This window comes from Oppia nitens, unplaced genomic scaffold, assembly GCF_028296485.1.
Source record: "Oppia nitens isolate AA-2021 unplaced genomic scaffold, nextdenovo-longstitch-racon4-pilon3 scaffold5_pilon_pilon_pilon, whole genome shotgun sequence".
In the NCBI taxonomy this organism is placed as follows: Eukaryota; Metazoa; Arthropoda; class Arachnida; order Sarcoptiformes; family Oppiidae; genus Oppia; species Oppia nitens.
The window spans coordinates 6921183-6941700 of record NW_026533243.1 but is presented as its reverse complement, the minus strand read 5'-3'; the positions used below and the strand labels follow the sequence as shown (position 1 = coordinate 6941700).

General features: G+C 18.4%; 1 protein-coding gene across 1 annotated transcript in view; it reads left to right on the top strand.

The window, feature by feature from the left end:
- Positions 1-10692: 10692 nt before the first annotated feature.
- The window catches only part of LOC128961975 (uncharacterized), a 39322-nt gene continuing 29496 nt past the window's right edge, over positions 10693-20518 (top strand). The window contains exons 1-2 of the mRNA XM_054308318.1: positions 10693-10747; positions 10943-10996. The gene's annotated coding sequence lies outside the window, so the exon portion shown is untranslated. The remainder of the gene's footprint in view (positions 10748-10942; positions 10997-20518) is intronic.

The following is a 20518-nucleotide window of genomic DNA, read 5'->3' as shown; positions in this document are numbered from 1 at the left end:
TGATAATACTTGTATCATGAACAATAAATTGTATTAAGTAATACAAAAATACTCAGGAAGTGATATATGAAATGAATTTTTGTTTTATTTAAAATTGTATTATTGAATATGTTTTTATATAAGTTTGCATAAGATATCATCTAAACTGATGTTTTTATGATTATTTAAAAAGTTTTTGTTTGACAAATTTACACAATACAGTGGATACAGTACAGTACTTATACATTAAGTTATATACTTTACAATACCTTTTTTACAATTAACAATAATTATGAGATGAATTGTATTAAAATTCAAATTACTGTTATTTTTAATATACAGATATTAGTTGTGAAAATAGTTATTTTAAAAGTACAGTATAAGTATACCTTCATAAATAAAAAATACATAAATGTAAGCATACAATCAAAAATAAAGTAATTTTTCAATTAATTAAAAAGATATTTTAACAAAATGTGTGTGTGTGTGTGTGTGWGAGAGAGAGAGAGAGAGAGAGAGAGATTTATAACAATATTAATCTATAAATTATTAATAAAGACAATTAAAACAATTTTGATTTATATGCTAATATTATAAGCAATAATTTGTTGTGAATCTGAAAATATTCAATTAGATAAATAAGTTAATATATAATTAAATACTATAAGAGTTTCATCTTTTTTATTAATAAATTTTTCTGAGATATAACGAGAATTCCAACGACAGGTCACTTATTTTTTATATGTTTAATAGTATCCAATCAACTAATAAATCGTTAGTCATTTGTTATAATGTTTTATGATATTATTTATTTGATTGTGTGATATAATTATTATTGTTGTTGTAGTTGATGTTGTAGTTGTTGTTGTACTACCTATTTGTTGGTTATTTGAACATCAATCAAATTCTTTGAGTTATTCATAATCTTATAATCAAATATAAAAATATTTGTTTTCATATAAAAAATAATTTTATTTTTGTAAGACAAATTGTTTATATAATAATAAATTATATTCTGTATTATTTTGTTTTCAATTGATTTTTGATAATAAAAATAATAAATATAAATTAAAAGCTTTTATATTTAGCAAATTATTATGAAAATGTTAAATAAATTTCTGGGAAATAAGTTGTAATATTAATATAACAGAGTATAAGACATGACAATTGGTCAGTCATTGATGCTTAAGGTATATAAGTATTGGTTTTGATGTCACAGACATCTGACAATAATCTTAACATTAATGAGAGTCCAAAGCTGTTTGTCGCCACTCAATAGATATATTCAATATTACGTATGTTATTAAATATACAGTACATGTATGTGACCTCTCTATCTATTTTTTGTTCATACAGTATATGCCATTCATATCTTTCCAAATATCATATCAAATATTTTTGCAGTCATTGGTCAGCCAATTGCTAAAAGCAATCTATAAACTACTTGACATAAAATTTCTTCTCACTTAATATTAATACTACAAATATTTAAATGATAATATTTAACATTTTCTATACATTTTATCGACTAAAATAAATAGGACCAACAAATTTAATAAAAATGCCATATTATTGTTGAAATAAATTGACTCATCTCTAATCAAATAATACTCAACATAAGTTATTTTTATTATTTATAACTATATACAAGTATATATAAATATTGTTTTTTAATTTTATACAACATGTTTATTATTAATATTTAAATATTAATATTTTATATTAAAACTATTACTATATTAAAAATGTATTATTAATTGCAACTGGGTAAAACATATATAAATTGTATAAAACATCTTATATATGAAATGGGTAATGCAATTTTCAGTAAACACAAATTATTTTTGTTACAATAATATAATCATGTTTTACACATGAGGATAAAAGTTAATGCAACATATAATATAATATTTCATAATATAATTTTTCATAACTTGTAGACTTATAATACTGTACGGTATATTGTAATGTATTTTTGTAAATTAGTTTAGTTTTTCAAAAATAACAACATAGACAATCAATAGACAAAACTTGATCATCAATAATAAATTAATTTAAAAATAAATATACATTTTATTATTATTTCTTATTTTTTATTTCTTATTATACAATTTCTTATTATTATGTATCGATCAAATATTAGTTTTATTATTTGAAAATTTGTTAGTTTTAAAAGAAATTTTTAATAATATAACAAATATATTATATTTTAATAATAATGTCATTCTTTTAATTAATTAAAATTGTTTTCATTTAAGTGTCAAATAATTTCAAACAATTTAATTAATGTTTGAAAAATTAAAACATTTACTTTGACTTGAATACACATAATATTGATTATCAAAAACACGTATTAGTCTTTTCTATATATAGTATATTTATTTTTTCAAAGAAAAAAATATAAATTTGATTTTATTTATAGAAAATAATTATTCTAAGGAAATACATATCTATAAATATTAAACAATTTTTATCTACACTTTTATCTACAATTATAATATTTATGATATAATAATAAATCCCATATAAATATAGTATAAAAAATAAAATAAAAAAGTAATTGTCGTAAAATAAAGCTGATGTCAGTCATAATTGTAATCTTAATTGTGATTATTAAGATAAAAATTAAAAAAATAATTAAAAAAATATGAATTCTAATGGATTACAAAAAGATTAAATTTATAAAATAAAGTAAATAATTAAATATTTTTTTGTGAATGTTTGTAAAAATGTATAGATTATTTAATAATTAAAATACTTTAAAAAAAAATTCATTTTCAAATCATCAAAAAAATAAATAATCAAAACATAATTAATATATTATGAATAAAATTTCTTTAGTTAATTGAAATTTTAAAATTATGGTTATGTATAAAATAAATATAGTTCAATATATGATAGAATAAATTAATTGTTGAGTACAATACAGTTTAATTATAGTGGTTTTTATCAAATAATAAAAATAATTTTATAAGTTAAAAAATTTAGTTTATAGTAATTTTTTGATAATAATTTTCAATATAATATTAAAAATTAATTTTTTAAAAAGATTCATGAATATAATTCAAAAAATGATGTTAATAAAGTTAATATGTTAAAATAATATTTTTAAAAATTTAAACTTTTTTATATATAATTTGAGAATTTAAAGTAGTGTTTAATTCTCATGAGATTTCATTTCTGTTATACGAAACTCTTAATAAACCTGTTGTTGTGTAATACTATTGCTATTTGCTATGCGATTGTAATAAAAGATTTTACTAAATATGAATTCATGTATATTTATAGCATCTATTTTTATGGTGATTTGCAAATACTGTATTCACGATTTGCATATCATATGTACACTAAAATCAATTAAAAACACTAAAGAGTTTATTAATTTTTTTACAATATGTCAAATTAAAATTATTATTATTTATCAATTTGTCCAGTACTGTGTATAAAGTAATAATATTTTGTTAGAACATAACAAATTAACAAATGTGGAGATTTTTTTTGGATTACTATTTGTATTAGAAATAAAATACTTTGCAAACAATGATACCAAATATATTGATATTTTTATGTAATCTGTACGATAATAATAATAATAATAAAATGTAATAAAATTATTTTTTAAATAAAATTTTGAAACGATGTGTAAATTCCATAAAAATCAATACAAAGAATTTCATTTAAGCCGCAAATATTCATTAATTTTTTTTCTATTGTCGTCTCATTCAATGTATAATATAAGTCTACATTTATATAACAGTTGAATATAAATTTATATCTAAAAATAAATCTCATCCACCGTTACATATGAATCTTTCAGTTATCCAAATATCAATAGTTAATGCCATTGTATAGATGGATATAAAAATAGATAAAAGCATTTGTCACAAACCAAATACATTTTTATCGTTTTTATAAAGATTTTTATTTTATATGAGTATACTATCTATATATGCTTTTTAACAATATGTTAGGCTTCAATTGAATAATAATAATGTTTGCTTTTCTCTATCAAAATATACTCATTATATTAAACAATAAAATAGCTATTATGACGACATTTTTGTCATTGAAAATATTAAATACATTTATTGAGATATATCATATACTGTATATTCAAAAAATGATGCAAATATCAACACAAAAATTTAGTTTTAGTGAATATTTTTGGTTTTATATATAGAATATTCTTGGAAGTTTAATAGTATAATATTAATTATATATATATATATATATATATATAATTATATATACACATGTTTCTATATTTATAATTGTTTATGTTAAGAGCTCCCATACTTACAATAAGTTTCGACATTTTTTATATGATATATTTGATTTTCAAGAAACTACTAAAGAAAAACACTTTTAATAAATTAAAACGTGATTTTTTAAAAGAAAACTTCTATTCAAACACTTACATCAAAACTTGAACTTTATTTTTTTACTTCTGTTTATTCGTTATATAATAATATACATTTAAAATATTGTTAATACAGTATTATAATCTTTATATATATATATATATAAAGATTATAATATATATACAAAATCTTTATCTATATATTTATCTTTATATACAATATATTGCATTAAATATAATTTTTTAAATAAATATCCAGTACTAAAAATAATTATCTTTAACAGTCAGGAGTACATAATAAAATAAGTAATAATAAGATTGACTGCCAGTCATAGAAAACTAACTTTATTTGATAATTGAATATTTTTCAAGCATATAATCAAAGTGTTGCTAAATGTGATTAAAAAGATTGATTATAACGAAAGTATTTATACAGTATATCATATATTTGTTAACAAACAGTGTTGTCAAAATAAAAATTTAATGAAAACTTTCTAAAAACTTTCTAACAAATTTCCTATTAATTTCTAGAAAATATTTACAAAAAAAACTTCAATAAGATATCTCTATCTTTTTTTGCTTATTCTTTAACACCTTTACAACAAATTAACGATAAAATGATTTATTTAAGATAACAACAAAAATTTTTAACTTATATACTACTGTAATTAATTATAATTAAGATAATTAATATAAATATTTTAAGACACTTTTACTAATTAATTAGTATCTGCTTTATTATTTTTATTATGAGAAAAAATAGTTTTAAATTTTTTAAAACATTTAGTAATTTTTTTTAAATATGAAAAAATACAAATAACTAAATAATTTTCTCAAAATTAATAAAATTAAATGTTGAAAAAATCACATCAATATAATATTTTACTTTTATAAATTTTGCAGTATTTAAAATATTGTAATTATAAAATGACTAATATATTATTTTATATTTACAATAATTAAATTATTTTAATTAAATTTATTATTATTACTTTATTGTTATTATTAATTATTTACTATTGATTACTATTGTTTTTTAGTTTTAAAAAATTAATTACATTAAAAAGGTTAATTTTAAATTTTAATTGTATACATTATAATTATACAATTTAATTGGCATATTAAAATACCAACAAATATTGAATTTTATTTTGACTACATTTGCCTAAAATTTGTTATTCAAATTACAATTGTGTGACAAAGTTAACTGTTTTTCAATACTTTAGCATTGGATACAAAAAAACTCATATAAATTCAAATATTGTGCAAATAATATAAAATAGAGAGACGAAAATTTTAATATAGATTTTGCATTGAATTTATAATCATTTTTTCAATTAATACACATTTTATTGCAAAAATTTACACAAATGTTTGAATAATTTAAAATTCATATTATGATTTAATCAATACTATAAAATATAAGCTGTATATAAGTAAATGTGTATTTTTATCAATAAATGTTGTACGCATATTCCCATTAAAGTTATACATTAATGTAAAGATAAGTGCATAAAGAATGAGAATCAGTTAATTGTGTTTAAAATTAATACTTATTGATTTAATAAATTAAATATGATTGCAAATGAATTTAGTAATATATTAAGTCACAAAACAACCAAAATTAGTAATTAATTATTGTCCACTTGGGCCGCAATACATTTTTATAATCGGGAATTCATAGTCCCTATTAAACACTCATATGTTTTCTATGTATTCTCAATATAGATACCCGATTAGAAAAGTGTATTTCGGACAATTGGACAAAAATCAATTATAAATTTTTTATTATTTTGTGATTATATACATGTTAATAATTTGATGTGCAATAAACAAATATTTTATTAAATCAATAACTATTAATTTTAAACACAATTTAAAAATTATCATTCTTATTGCACTTATCTTTAATAAAGATAAGTGCAATAAGAATGATAATTTTTAAATTGTGTTTAAAATTAATAGTTATTGATTTAATAAAATATTTGTTTATTGCACATCAAATTATTAACATGTATATAATCACAAAATAATAAAAAATTTATAATTGATTTTTGTCCAATTGTCCGAAATACACTTTTCTAATCGGGTATCTATATTGAGAATACATAGAAAACATATGAGTGTTTAATAGGGACTATGAATTCCCGATTATAAAAATGTATTGCGGCCCAAGTGGACAATAATTAATTACTAATTTTGGTTGTTTTGTGACTTAATATATTACTAAATTCATTTGCAATCATATTTAATTTATTAAATCAATAAGTATTAATTTTAAACACAATTAACTGATTCTCATTCTTTATGCACTTATCTTTACATTATATTTTTACTATTATACTACAGTAAAGTGACTTAAAGTGAATATTATGACTTTAATATAAGTCTATTGGTATTTAAAAAGTTCAAAAATTAAGATATATATATATATACCAAAAAATATTGTATTAAATGCATTAATTTAACTTAATATTGTTAGAATTATTATTTTAAATTAAACAAACACTATATTAAGTGACAAAATTAAGAAAATTTGATATTAAATAATAAGTAAAATTGAAAACTAGAGAGAAAGTATCATTGTTTTATTATATATATATTAAAGATAATATAGGATGTAATGTATATTAAAAGTATAGTAGACTGAATATTTGGTAATCTCAAGCATTTGTCGGCCAATAAATACGATTTATATGTCTGTCATTTACAAATTACTGGCAAAATATAATATATATATATATATATATATATAGACACTCATAAAAGTGATAAAATCGAAATAAATGAGCGAAACAGTAGTGATGAGTGAAATAGGCGATCCCATTATCATTACAATTATAATAACATAGACTAACTATCTTAGTATAAATGAATACTAGTATATATATTATATAATATCTAAATTATTATAAAATAATGTTAGTTTATTATTGCATTTAATGCTTCTATTGTGTGCACTAAATTTCTATGATTATATATATATATATTGGTATGTTTTTATTGGTATTTACAATGAGATGAATGATTTGAATTATACTGTATAAGAGGTGTATGTTTTTATTATAACAATCATGTCTTGTAATAGGATTAGACATATTCACGAAACAGTTATTTAATTTTGATTAAAAATTCTTAAAATTAAAGTATCAATATATTAATAAATGTTTATATTGTTAAGCAATTCTTATTGCTTAAAATAATGACATAAATAATTTTGATCAATTTTGTTAAATATTTATTAATTATAAAATTTCCAATTTTTTTTACTCTGTCAAACAAATTACAAAAATACTTAATTATATTATTTAGATTGTATTGAATACTCTATTTTATTTAATAAAAATAGTATATAACTAAAAAAATATTTGGCAATACAGCGAATTCAAAATATATTGTGACAAATATTTGTAGATATATTTAAATTATTTAAATTTTTGTTACAAATAACGTAATTTTGTCATTATTTCTAATGAATATACAATTATTTTATATTTAAGAAACTTATAGTAAATTGCAATTAAGAAATTCTAAACTTTTCTTAATTAGTTTAAACGAAAACAGTTTAAAAGAGAATTAGAAAATATTTATAGATTGACTAATATTATTAAATTATTAAAATTTAAAAAAAAATTTCTTAGTAGTAAATTTTTATTAAAAATTCTATATATTTTTATATTTTAGATATATTTTAGTATTATGATGTGCTTTGATTTTAGTTTTTACAGTAATTTCTTAATAATTTWTATATTTTATTTTGTAACTATTTTAGCATACTCATAGCTCTTATATTTACATTTCATGTTTGAAATTTAGAAATTTAATTTACAAATTTAATGGATGCCATAAAAAATATTTATTTTATAAACTTTCGAGAAATTTCCTAAATTTTTCTATTTTTTGTCCATATTTGTCAATATTATTTAAGTAATTGTAATAAATTTTTACAATATATTTTGGATGATAATTTTAAAAATTAAATAATTTATATTTTATAAAATTTTGACAGATACTTTTTATATAATTAATTTATATGCAATTTAGTGATGTCTAATATTTTTCAATTGATAAATATTATGTCTTTTTATTGTATAGCAAAATATTGCTAAAAGTATATTCAACTAAAATAAAAAATAATAWGTATATAAAATAATGTTAAAGTTTTCATTTCTGTATTCACAAATTGTATACATAACCAGATATAAATATAACATTAAGTATTCTACAGTATATATATATACTATATGTACACTATGTGTATACTATATATACAGTAAATATATTCTAGTTGTTGATACTTACATTATACTGTATAATATTGTATATAAAATATAACCATTGCATTTAAAGTTGACAAATCACAAGCAAAAAAATGCATGTTATATATATATATATATACAGTATAAAATACTGTAGATTTTTGCTATACATTTATATATATTTGTCACACACACTGAAAAACTTAGTCAAATATAAATCAATTTCAATAAGTTTAGCATTTATTTGATACATAAATAAGATTTATATATTTTTGAGCTGATTTTTGTCAGATTCTTATCCGTTTCTAACAAAATTGGGTTTTCTTCTCAACACAACTATTGAAAAGCGTTGGGAAATGAGATGCGAAACGATGTTCACTAGAATTTGAAACTTTTGACATTCATTATGTGCTTTATATTATGTTTTGACATCAATCCATGCAATTGTATTGTAAGGTATTTTAACATAAAAGTCGAGATAATTAGTTGATTCGCAGTGAAAGCACGCAAATTAAAGACTATATATTTATATATTATATAAATATAAATATATATATATATATAGTTGGTATACCCTATTAGTATATTCAAGTGATAGTACAATATATATAAATTCCTATTGATATGGGGCTTCTGTTATATTATTTTTGTCATTAAATAAATAGTGGATAAAAACATTTTTTAGCGATTCTCTGTTTGCTTTTTTTCCCTATTGAACTTTAATTCAATGATTTGTCAATTAAGTTAAAAATTGTTGAAGAGATATACAAAATTGACATTTAAGTCTTTTATATAAAATACATGTACATGTGTTACACAATTCTAACTTTATTGTGTACAATATTATTGTATTTATAAATGTTRTTATAAAAACTACTATAATCTACAGTACAGTACAGTATATATTATTATCATACTATCAATAGGGTATCTATTTATTATTCTATGATATTTTGTTTTTTAAAATAAATAAACTAACTAAATGTTTTAATTTAAAAATAATAAGTTTAAATAATAAGAAATATTAATATATTTAAGCAATAAATTATGTATAATTTTTAGTAAGACTTAAATAATAGAAAAATCTTGTAATTTTTCATGAATGCATGAAATATCACAAATTGGGATTATTTACACTATTTACAAGTTATTTATAAATCAACTATATATAACAATAATATTAATATAATAATAATTTACTAACTGTAAGCATTTCATTGATAATTGCAATACTTAATAAACATAAGTAGTATTATTATTTATGATCACATTATTCATAAATCATATTATTTTTAATTTATTAAAGGTTTTCTCATTATATAATGCAAACAATGACATATACAATATATTCATTCAGATTATTACTAGATTTATGTTTGGCATAAATCAAAATACGGGTCTATAGTTTGGACAGCGATATAATGTTAATATTAAACACTATTAAGTCATATCATATATAAACGTACATTATATATAAATAATTTTTTATATCAAATTATTATGGTATTATATATGAAGGATTAATATGAGTGATATATACTGTTAATACTGTATTATTAGAGACTTTATTTTTTATATATCATAAGTTAATTCTATTTAAAAAAATGGTCATAACTTATATTTTTATGAATAACTTATTGTTATATTAAATACTTTATTAAACTTTGTTAAAAACAAGACTTTATTATTAAACACCTAAAGAGTCAATAAAAATAAAATATAGTTTTCAACTCCTGCAGAGGCATTAAGCACTCAAAATGATAGTCAAGTGAAGTCAGTGGGGGTGACTATCCTTACTACCTGTGCTCTACTTGTTTTTAGTGGAAGTGATGCTAATATATAATATAAAAACAAAAGATTCACCTAATTTATATTTACTCAACTACTTATATCTTCAAGTTTAACACTTTTGAGTAAAGCAAATCTCTCTCTCTCTCTCTCTCTCTCTCTCTCTCTTACTTTCTTTCTTTTCTTCTTTATTTTTCACAATTGTGTAACAATATTATAGCAATATATTCAAACCAAACCAAATATCACAGTATGTTTAGTCAACGCAAACGCAATGTTGATGCATTGCATTAGCATTTGGCTGACAATGTTGAGGGAAACGGTAGGCCAACAACACAACTAAAGCACACATAAAGCATAGGTTTGTCGTTTGTGTTACACAACACAACAATTTTTGTGTTAAACATTTTGAGAGAAAGCACTGTCACTAATAATGTAAGGCATTTAAACAACAATGTGCTGTAAACCCAATCATTTAATTTGTGTGCAATGTTTTTCTTTTAATACATAACTACTTTACTATAAAGAGTATTGAAAATGTGTTTGTTTTTATTAGTGACAATGAATCGGGAGTTTTCAAACTTACAAACTATTGACATATCAACAGATGGTATGTTTTTATCATAAAATTTTAAGACATTTGTCTATAATAATAATATTTAATATTTTTTTATCACATTTGTAGTAATTTGTTTTATTTGTTTGCAATTAACAATTTATTTGTTTTACTAATGAATTTCTTTTTTTTAAATATAAAAATAATTATAATAATAGTAACAAATAAAAATAGAAAAAATGATAATTAAATATAAACATTATAATACTTAATGGTATAATGTGTAGGCGATTATTAATCTAAATGTAATCGTGTAAAATCCCACAATTTTCATTATACATTACATTATACGGTACAATATAAATAGTAATTTTGTCTTTATATAAGTATAAAACTATGATATATTTGTAATTAATGTATTTAAAAATTAAATTATCTAATGTTAATACCTGTAGCTTTTTTGATCGATTTTTTATTCAATAAATTTTTAGATTTCTCTATAACTTACAAATTCAGTTAAAAACATTATATACTATATATAGTATATAGTATATCATATATTTAAAATAGATGTAATGTTATGACATTTTAATAAAATACTTTATTTTGTATAGATATAAGATATATGTCTTCAATTTATTAATAGTATTTAGACTCTTCAAATGCTTATATATTTTTAAAACATTATACTTTATTATCCATATAATAAAAAGATATCTATATAAGATATATTATTGTATTTCAATAAGTAGTGTCATTTAATATTGATGTATAATCTATAAAAAGACACTTAAATCATAATTCATTGATAAAAAATACTGTTATGACTATTACAAAATGTAAAATAAAGTTATGGCTTTTTATATTTTTATGTTAGTATACTAAAACATTTTTTTTATTTAAAAAAAATTTCATTTCAATATAAAAATTAAAATAACAATTTTATATTTACATGAAAATATCGTAAAATACGATATTGTTGAGACACCACTTGAGACTATTAAATATTAATTTCAATATTGTGTTCAATACTTGTTTATAATACAGTAAAAACTTTATATACGATAGTTGTTTTTAACATACATTAGTCTATATTAATTGATTTTAAAGTGTGAATTTACGTGTAAATTATTGTAAATTGCTTTTTATATATTTTTCCAATTATATTGTTTTATGTTTGTTTGCATTATCTGTTTGTTGTAACAGTCTTTGTCATAATATGATATACAATATATTTAATTATTAAAAAAATAGTTTATATTAGATGTTTATAAAATAAAACACCTAACAAATATAAATGATTTTATATAAAAAATGTATTGTAATTTTCTACATAATTCAGATAATAAAAAAATAAAAATAATAATAATAAAAATCCTATTTATTATATATTTTCATCTTTTATTCATCAAAAATAAAGCACACAATTTCTATGCGCTATTTATCATCTTTTCATTTATATAGATATAGTCTTTAATAATATTGTTGTTTGTTTTGCCGATTTCGTCTCAATTAAATGCTGTATCTAATAGATTATATACTGTATATAAACAGTACACATTGTATTACACATTGTATTACACATTGTATTACACAAATTACTACAACTTAATAATGAAACAAAATTATTCATTTCTCAATGTTTTCCTAAATAATTTGCTAAAAACTATTTTTTTAATCAAAACAAGTTTATTGATTTTAAACACTAATTTTCTTTACAATACAATTAACAATATAATAAATTGTTAACTTAAAACTATTAATATTATTTTTTTTATATCTAGTTATTTGTTATTTTTTWAATAAAATGTTAAGTTTTAATAAATAAAAAGGAATTTTTGTTAAAAATCATTTTTTAGAATTATATATATATCCTATAATATAATCCAACAAATTGTAAAACATAATATTTAATGTTACAATTTTTAGCAATCAAATTTATCAATTTTAATCAAATCAATCAATTAAGCTTTTAATATAAAATAAATAATATTATAGGTTAACAATTACTATATTGTCTCTAAAAGATGATCTCAAATTAGCTTAAAGTTAACTCTAGTTTAACCAATTAGTAGTTTTATTAGTATTTGATTTTATCGACAATTTACACCAGTTTTTTGCCATTATTTATAATTTCTTAAGTTTTTTAGAAACGATTAATGTGTTGTATTTGATAATCTTTAAGAAGCAATAAATATCAATAGATAAAAGTATATAATAAAATGAAAATTATCAAAATTTTTATTTTATAAAAAAGGTTATATCATATTAAAAAACTTTTGTTTGTTCACACCGTTTATGTGATAAAAAACTTTTACATCAACTTTGTTGTAGAATTTCTATATATATATATATTATGGCAATATTTTCAACCAATTCTCCAAACAATTTATTTATATTCCCATTTGGCTTATAGGAAATATCGCAAAAATAATGGTATCATTGAAACAACACTTACAACACTTATGGTTAATGAGATATATCTTTCCTGTTGTCTAATATCTCTATATTCACTAATGATTTCATAACTATTACGTTAATCTTTCTCTCTCTCTCTCTCTCTTTCTCTCTCTCTCTCTCTCTCTCTCGCTTTCCCCTCTCACCCGCATTTTAATTTGTTAATAATTTTAAACAAACAGTTTTTAGACCGACCATTAACTCATTAAATATATTTTTGATTATTTATTTAGTTTTAAATACTACTGAGATTAAACATTAAGAGAGAATAATTAATGGATTATTTTAAAAGAATTTGCAGTTATTTATATTAGAAATCATAAGTTTTAAAATTAACAAAACAGTTATTTATAAAATATGTTTATAATAAATTTAAATTAGTTCACGTAAATTGTGAAATATGTGTAGAAAATATCTTAAAATTATTATTATAATAATATAATGAATAATATACAATATAATACTAAATTATATTAATGAAAAGAAAAGTTACTTTAAAACAATATTTAGAAATTTTTTATAATTTAAAAAAATTTATTTATAACATAACAGTATATTCTAAAATTTTAATATTATTGATAATTTACAATTTAATTATGTTAATTTTTTTATTTTCCTAAATAAAATATATAGTATTTTGGATTATTTACATTAAAAAATTGCATTTTTAATATTATATATAACCCAATTATAAGTTAATAAAAATCAAAATAAAACAAATTTGATATGTTTTTGTGTAAATATTTAGTGAATTGACAATCCATTTATTTATTTAATTTTTACACTTGAAATGAAAATAAATTTACATTTAAATGGATAGACTATTTAAATTTGTGATTAATGCCATGAAATTTATTTTCAACTAATATATAATATATTGTTATCAAAAACATAGGATTTTTTTGTGTTTGTTTTTCTGTATTTACTAGAAAATAGTTATAATAATATGAGCATGGTGATTTAGATATGAGCAGGGTCATAGGATATTTGCAATAGTGATATTTTGATAAGAGATAAAAATTGATTTATTGTTTTAGTAACAAATAGTTACTTATTTTCTATTAAAACTTATTTTTATAAATGATATTTGTTTTTATCAGGTTTGAAAAAATGAGCTTGATATTTTTGATTTTCTAATTATCAATATGCGTTTTACCATACTCTATAGTATATTACATATTTAATATGTAATGTACAGTATATAACCAAATATAACCAAATATAACCAAATATAACCAAATATAACCAAATATAACCAAATATAACCAAATATAACCAAATATAACCAAATATAACCAAATWTACTGTACTTTATTAGAAAATTATAAAAGATATAAACAATTGCTTTGTTAAATAAACTAAATGTTATATATTGTATATTTAGATATACTGTAGTAATATTATTTTAATTTGTTAAAGATTAATAATATAGTGTAGTATTTAATTGAAAATTCTAATAAGTTAAATTTATACTCATCTACATATTTTTTAAATTAAAATTTTAATAACTCTTATATTTAATAATAAAATAAATTGATTTTTATAGTTAATATAATGTTATTTATATAACTATTAATAAATTGTATAACAAATTTTGAAAGAGTGGCAAATATTTTTACAAAAATTAGCAAATAATACATAGGAAATATTTTATTTATAAAATGATTAATATATATAACAATTTTTGTAAAGTCTTAAATAAAAATCGGTTCAAAATTTTTTTCAAAATCCAAACCAAACCAAAAAAACGTTGGATGAAATTAAATGAAAGTTTACAAATAATTATGGTTTTTAAATAAATAAACTAATTTTGAAACAATTAATTTATAGTTAATTATCATAAACTAACAATAAGACAAAAGGATTAAATTTATTTCAAATAATATGAAAATATGAAAATAATTTTTAAAACTGAAACCCTATAAAAACTAAATCATATGGATTTCATGTCTACTATCAAACATGTATACATTGCAAAATAGTTTTTACAATTTATTTATAAATAAAATATAATTGTGAGATTAAGTTTAGGAAGACTTAAATTTCAAACATACCATTAAAATGCGTTACCTCTTGACTTGTGTGACAATTATTTTTAACTTTTTATTTTATTTATATAATCATCAAAGTTATAAATAAATAAATTTGTTGTACAAAATACAATATATAATACAAATAGCTTAAAAAATATAATATGCGATATTGTCTAATCACTATAAAAATTAATGTGATATATTTACAATATTTTTAAAAATTCTATATAGTGTTTACATTATAAATATACATTTAATAATATTTGTATTACAAAATATACAGGTTATGAAATGTAAAAAATTATTGCTTCAAAACATTTTTTTATTATAAATTTTATATATTTGATTTTATATGATATTTGACAAATAAGCGTTGAGTCAATATTTTTGCAGTTTATAAATTTAAAATGTTATAAAAATCATAACACTAATAAATAATGATCGGGGTAATAAATTAGTCAGTTTATATTTTAAAACATTAATATACTGTATATATAATAATATATAGAATATTAAAATATCAATTATGTTCAGTAATCACTAATATGTAAATTTGTTTTATTTACAATCATTTATTGAATGGAAAATTTAAAAATATTACTATTTTTTTGTTACTTTATTATTATTTCTTTGGCAATCGTTGTTATCTTAAATGATTTTTTAGTGTTTGCTAAAAGATATTTGAGTTTATGTACCATATTGTATGTTATGATATATACTTATAAATTTTTATCAATAATGATCCGACATTTAAAATGTTTGACAATTTTATTTACTGTATCGATAAATGATTGTGAATCTGCTATTTTCTATTATGTTCAACAATATAAACATACTTTTAAAAATACATTTAATAAATAAACATAAAATAGATGCTATTAGTTATAAATCGTAAACTTTTTATAAGTATATAATAATTAATAATTTTAGATATTGTAAACTATTTAAAATAATATTTATATAATATTTTTTAGTTTTTTTATTTATATAATTATTCTATAAAAATGTTTGACTTTAAGATATAAGAATTATAAATAATATTTACTAAGAAAAGTAATTTTATTGTTAATAAAGAATTGAATAATTTTTTGTGAATATATGAGACAAAAGTATATTCTATAAAATGTTTGAAATTAAAAAGTGTAAAGAATTACATCAAAAAACTATTTAATATATACTCAAATAGATAAGCCTCGGGATACATATATTTCTACATTTTTAGCTAATATAAAACATTTTTAAAAATATTATGACATAAGATTTATAATACTGTTAATATTGTTGAAAATGTATTAATGTTTTTTAAATTCAAATATTTATATAATAAAGCTAAAATAAATTGAGTTTTTCAGGTTGTATTTATCACCCCATTAGCACATAAAATAAAAAATAATAAAAACGATACTGACTATCGATCTAATAGATATTGTATAAAAATTGTATTTTTTATTGAGTAACCAAATCATAATTATTGAGAGTTTGGCGACAAATCAAATTGATTTTCATTTTTCGTGAAAAAAGTTGTTTAATGCAAAAATCAATATTTTTAGCACAATTTGTTGATAGGATTTTTATTATGTGCTGAACATCACAACAGTATCTTCAATATAACTATATTGTTATAAATAGGTATATACTGTACAGTAGAGAGTAATAAATTACTACAATACTAATACTACCAAAACTAAAAAGGTTTAAAAAATTTGCCAAAAAAAACTTTTATGTATAAAATTAATTACACAACGCATACATATAAACAGCGATTTATTTGAAAACCAATTTCTAATGAAACACAACATTACTGATGATTAAAATAAAAAACATTTTGTCTCTTAAAAAGCTCATTACTTAAAATTTGATGACATTCTCTATTGATTTAAATTGTAATTAAAATTATATTTTTAAAGTTTTGTATTATTTAATATTACATAATAAGAGAATATAAAAATTTATAAAATCATGATATATATATATATTTATAGTATGTATAAATATAATGTGTATAATAGGTATATATGATAAATAACTTAATCTAATACAAAATATCTACAAACAAATAACATATAAATGAATTTTGAAATGAAAAACACATACATATATATATATATATATATATATATAAGAGGTTTTCATTAATCTATGACATGCGGTTTATTTTATAATCTTAAACGGAGTGAGATATATTAATTTTGTAAAAAGTGTATCAAAAAGTTATTTACACGTGATATTATAAAATTTATAATTTTGATCACTTGAGCATATTTATTCTGAGATGTTTGCAAACCACTGTCAGAACCTAACCTATAATTGATAGAATAAAAATTTCAATAGCAAGTTTGTAGAGTTAAATTGATAATTTATGGGAGAAAAAAATTTTGAAATTGGACGAAGAATAAATTTTTTATGGCTTTTTAAATTTGTGAAAAAACAAAATAGTCGAAAATTAAATGACGTTATTTATGAATAATAGACACTTATTAGATGAAGATTTTAATACTATTACTAATTCTAAAAACTTTTTTATGTCGAATATTTTTTTAGATAATGAAATTTAAATACAAATTACATTATCGAATTACAATGTTGTGTTTTTTTATTGTAATTCGATTATCTAAAAAAAATATTCGACATATAAATATTTTGTTTTTAGAATTAATAATATTCTTAAAATCTTTATTTAATAAGTGTCTACTATCCATAAATAACGTCATATAATTTTCGACTATTTAATGTTTTTTCACAAGTTTAAAAAGCCATAAAAAATTTATTCTTCGACCAATTTCAAATTTTTTTCTTCCATAAATAAACAATTTATTCTTTAAACTTGTTATTGAAATTTTATTCTTTATTATTTTATTCTATTATTTATAGGTGATACCGCGTGTGATAGATTAATGAAAACCCCTTATATACATATATATATATGAATTAGATTAAATTTTATTAACTTTTTATATACCATTTAAATTATATTCTAAAGTATATATATTTATAAGTTATAATTACTTTTTTGTATTTATCTTCATAACAAAATTGTATATTTTTTTATCCATTTTATTGATCAAATATTTTATATATAATAATTTAATTTTTTTAAATAAACGAAATTTATAGACAAATAAGTTGAATATATATACTGTATATCATTATTGGATTTTACATGAAGTGAGGAAACATGTGTTTAGTTTAATATTATATTTTAGTTAAGATCGAGACTGTGTTATAATAGCCAATGATATAAATAGACATTATTTCATACAGTAATATACAATAGTAGTGAATATGTGTTTACGAAAACATTTGATTTTTCAAAATTGTTTTTCTATTATAAAAATCTAAGTATAATATATCGTATAATTTTACAGTGTATGTCATTATACAGTTACATAAAAATAAACATTTAAATACTGAATTTGAATTAAGTTTTTTTTCATCACATATTTACTATTTATATATCCATTGGTTTGTTTGTTTTGTACATTATTTTGTAACTACTTATTTGTCACCAAAGATTTGCAAATTATTTTTTTTAATAGTTTTAGATTTTACAAAAATATTTATAAATTATAATTTGTTTTATTCAAATCATAAATCTTTAATCATTTTTAATTAATCATTTAATAGATATAATTTTAAGTGATTGACTATAAATGACGATAAAATAGTCTTTTTAATGATATACAGTATATATATATATATATATATTTAATTAAAGCATAAGTAAATTAATCTAAAAAATTAAGTTTTTAACCAAAATAAATGTGTTAACAATGGACTAATTAATTTAGATAATGTTTACTACGATTAGATTAGAAAAATTATTTTTTAATTGAAATTTAAATAATTCAAAAATTAATGTAAAATATTTTGTCATTATTAAAATTGAGAAGAATTATGTTGATATAAAATTGTAATAAATTATAATTTATATGATAATGATATTGAAAATAATATATCACAAAATAAATTATTATTAAATTAATTACAAAAGAATTGTATTTTTAATGTTATTTTAAGTTAATATTACAATTTAAAAAATTCATTAATATTATAAATTATAATATAATCATAATTTCTACTATTAATACATAAAATTTATTGACATCAACATCATTTTATAACAATTATTTTATATATATTTTTAAATAACATTAATAATAATTTTGAACTATTATTAATCAATATTAAGTGTAATAATTTTTTCTGATTTAATATAAAATTATATAAAATTAAGTAAATGTCATATACTGTATGTAATACTTTTGGATACTTAATCATCATTTACTTGTTATCATAATATTGTTTTATATGTATTATAAAACGTATATCATATTTAAAATTTTGCACATCGTAAAGATAGATAAATTATATATCTATAGAATATGTAATATTAAATAATTTATTTTTTACTTAAGGTATTACTAATTTTCATATTTTGTTTTTGTTTGACTGTGATATATAAGAAATTAAAATTAAATTATTAATCAATTTAATATAATCCACAAATTATTTAAATTTTACAAATTTAGTATATCATATAAAATTCTGTACATAAGACTCACATTTTTGTATATAAGCCATATATATGTCAAATATCAAGGTTAATGTCAGCATCTATTTTGAGTTAACTACTAATATATTGAAGTATTGAGATTCAAAAATATTATAATATTAATGATTTATTTGTGTCAAATCCCAGTTAGGAATCTATTAATAAATTTCTGTTCAAATTATTATCTTTTAATTGAAAATCTATTTCTATAATAAAATTTTAGATGTATGTAAATTATGTTTAAAAATATATAATTCCATTAATTAAATATTTCGATAAATTAAGTACTAGTGATATTATATTTCATTTTAATTTTAAAATAAACTGATAATATCTCATTAGTTAACATAAGATTGCTTAAGTAAACGCAAATATGACTTTGGCTGAGTGTCCAAAATATTATTCTTATTAATTTAGTTTATAATAATTTTTGATATCTAAAAAATATGATTTTATTTATTGCCTAAATATTTTTTAATAATATTATTGAGTGACTAAAACTGTTATATTTTATATATACATACTTTAAATGAA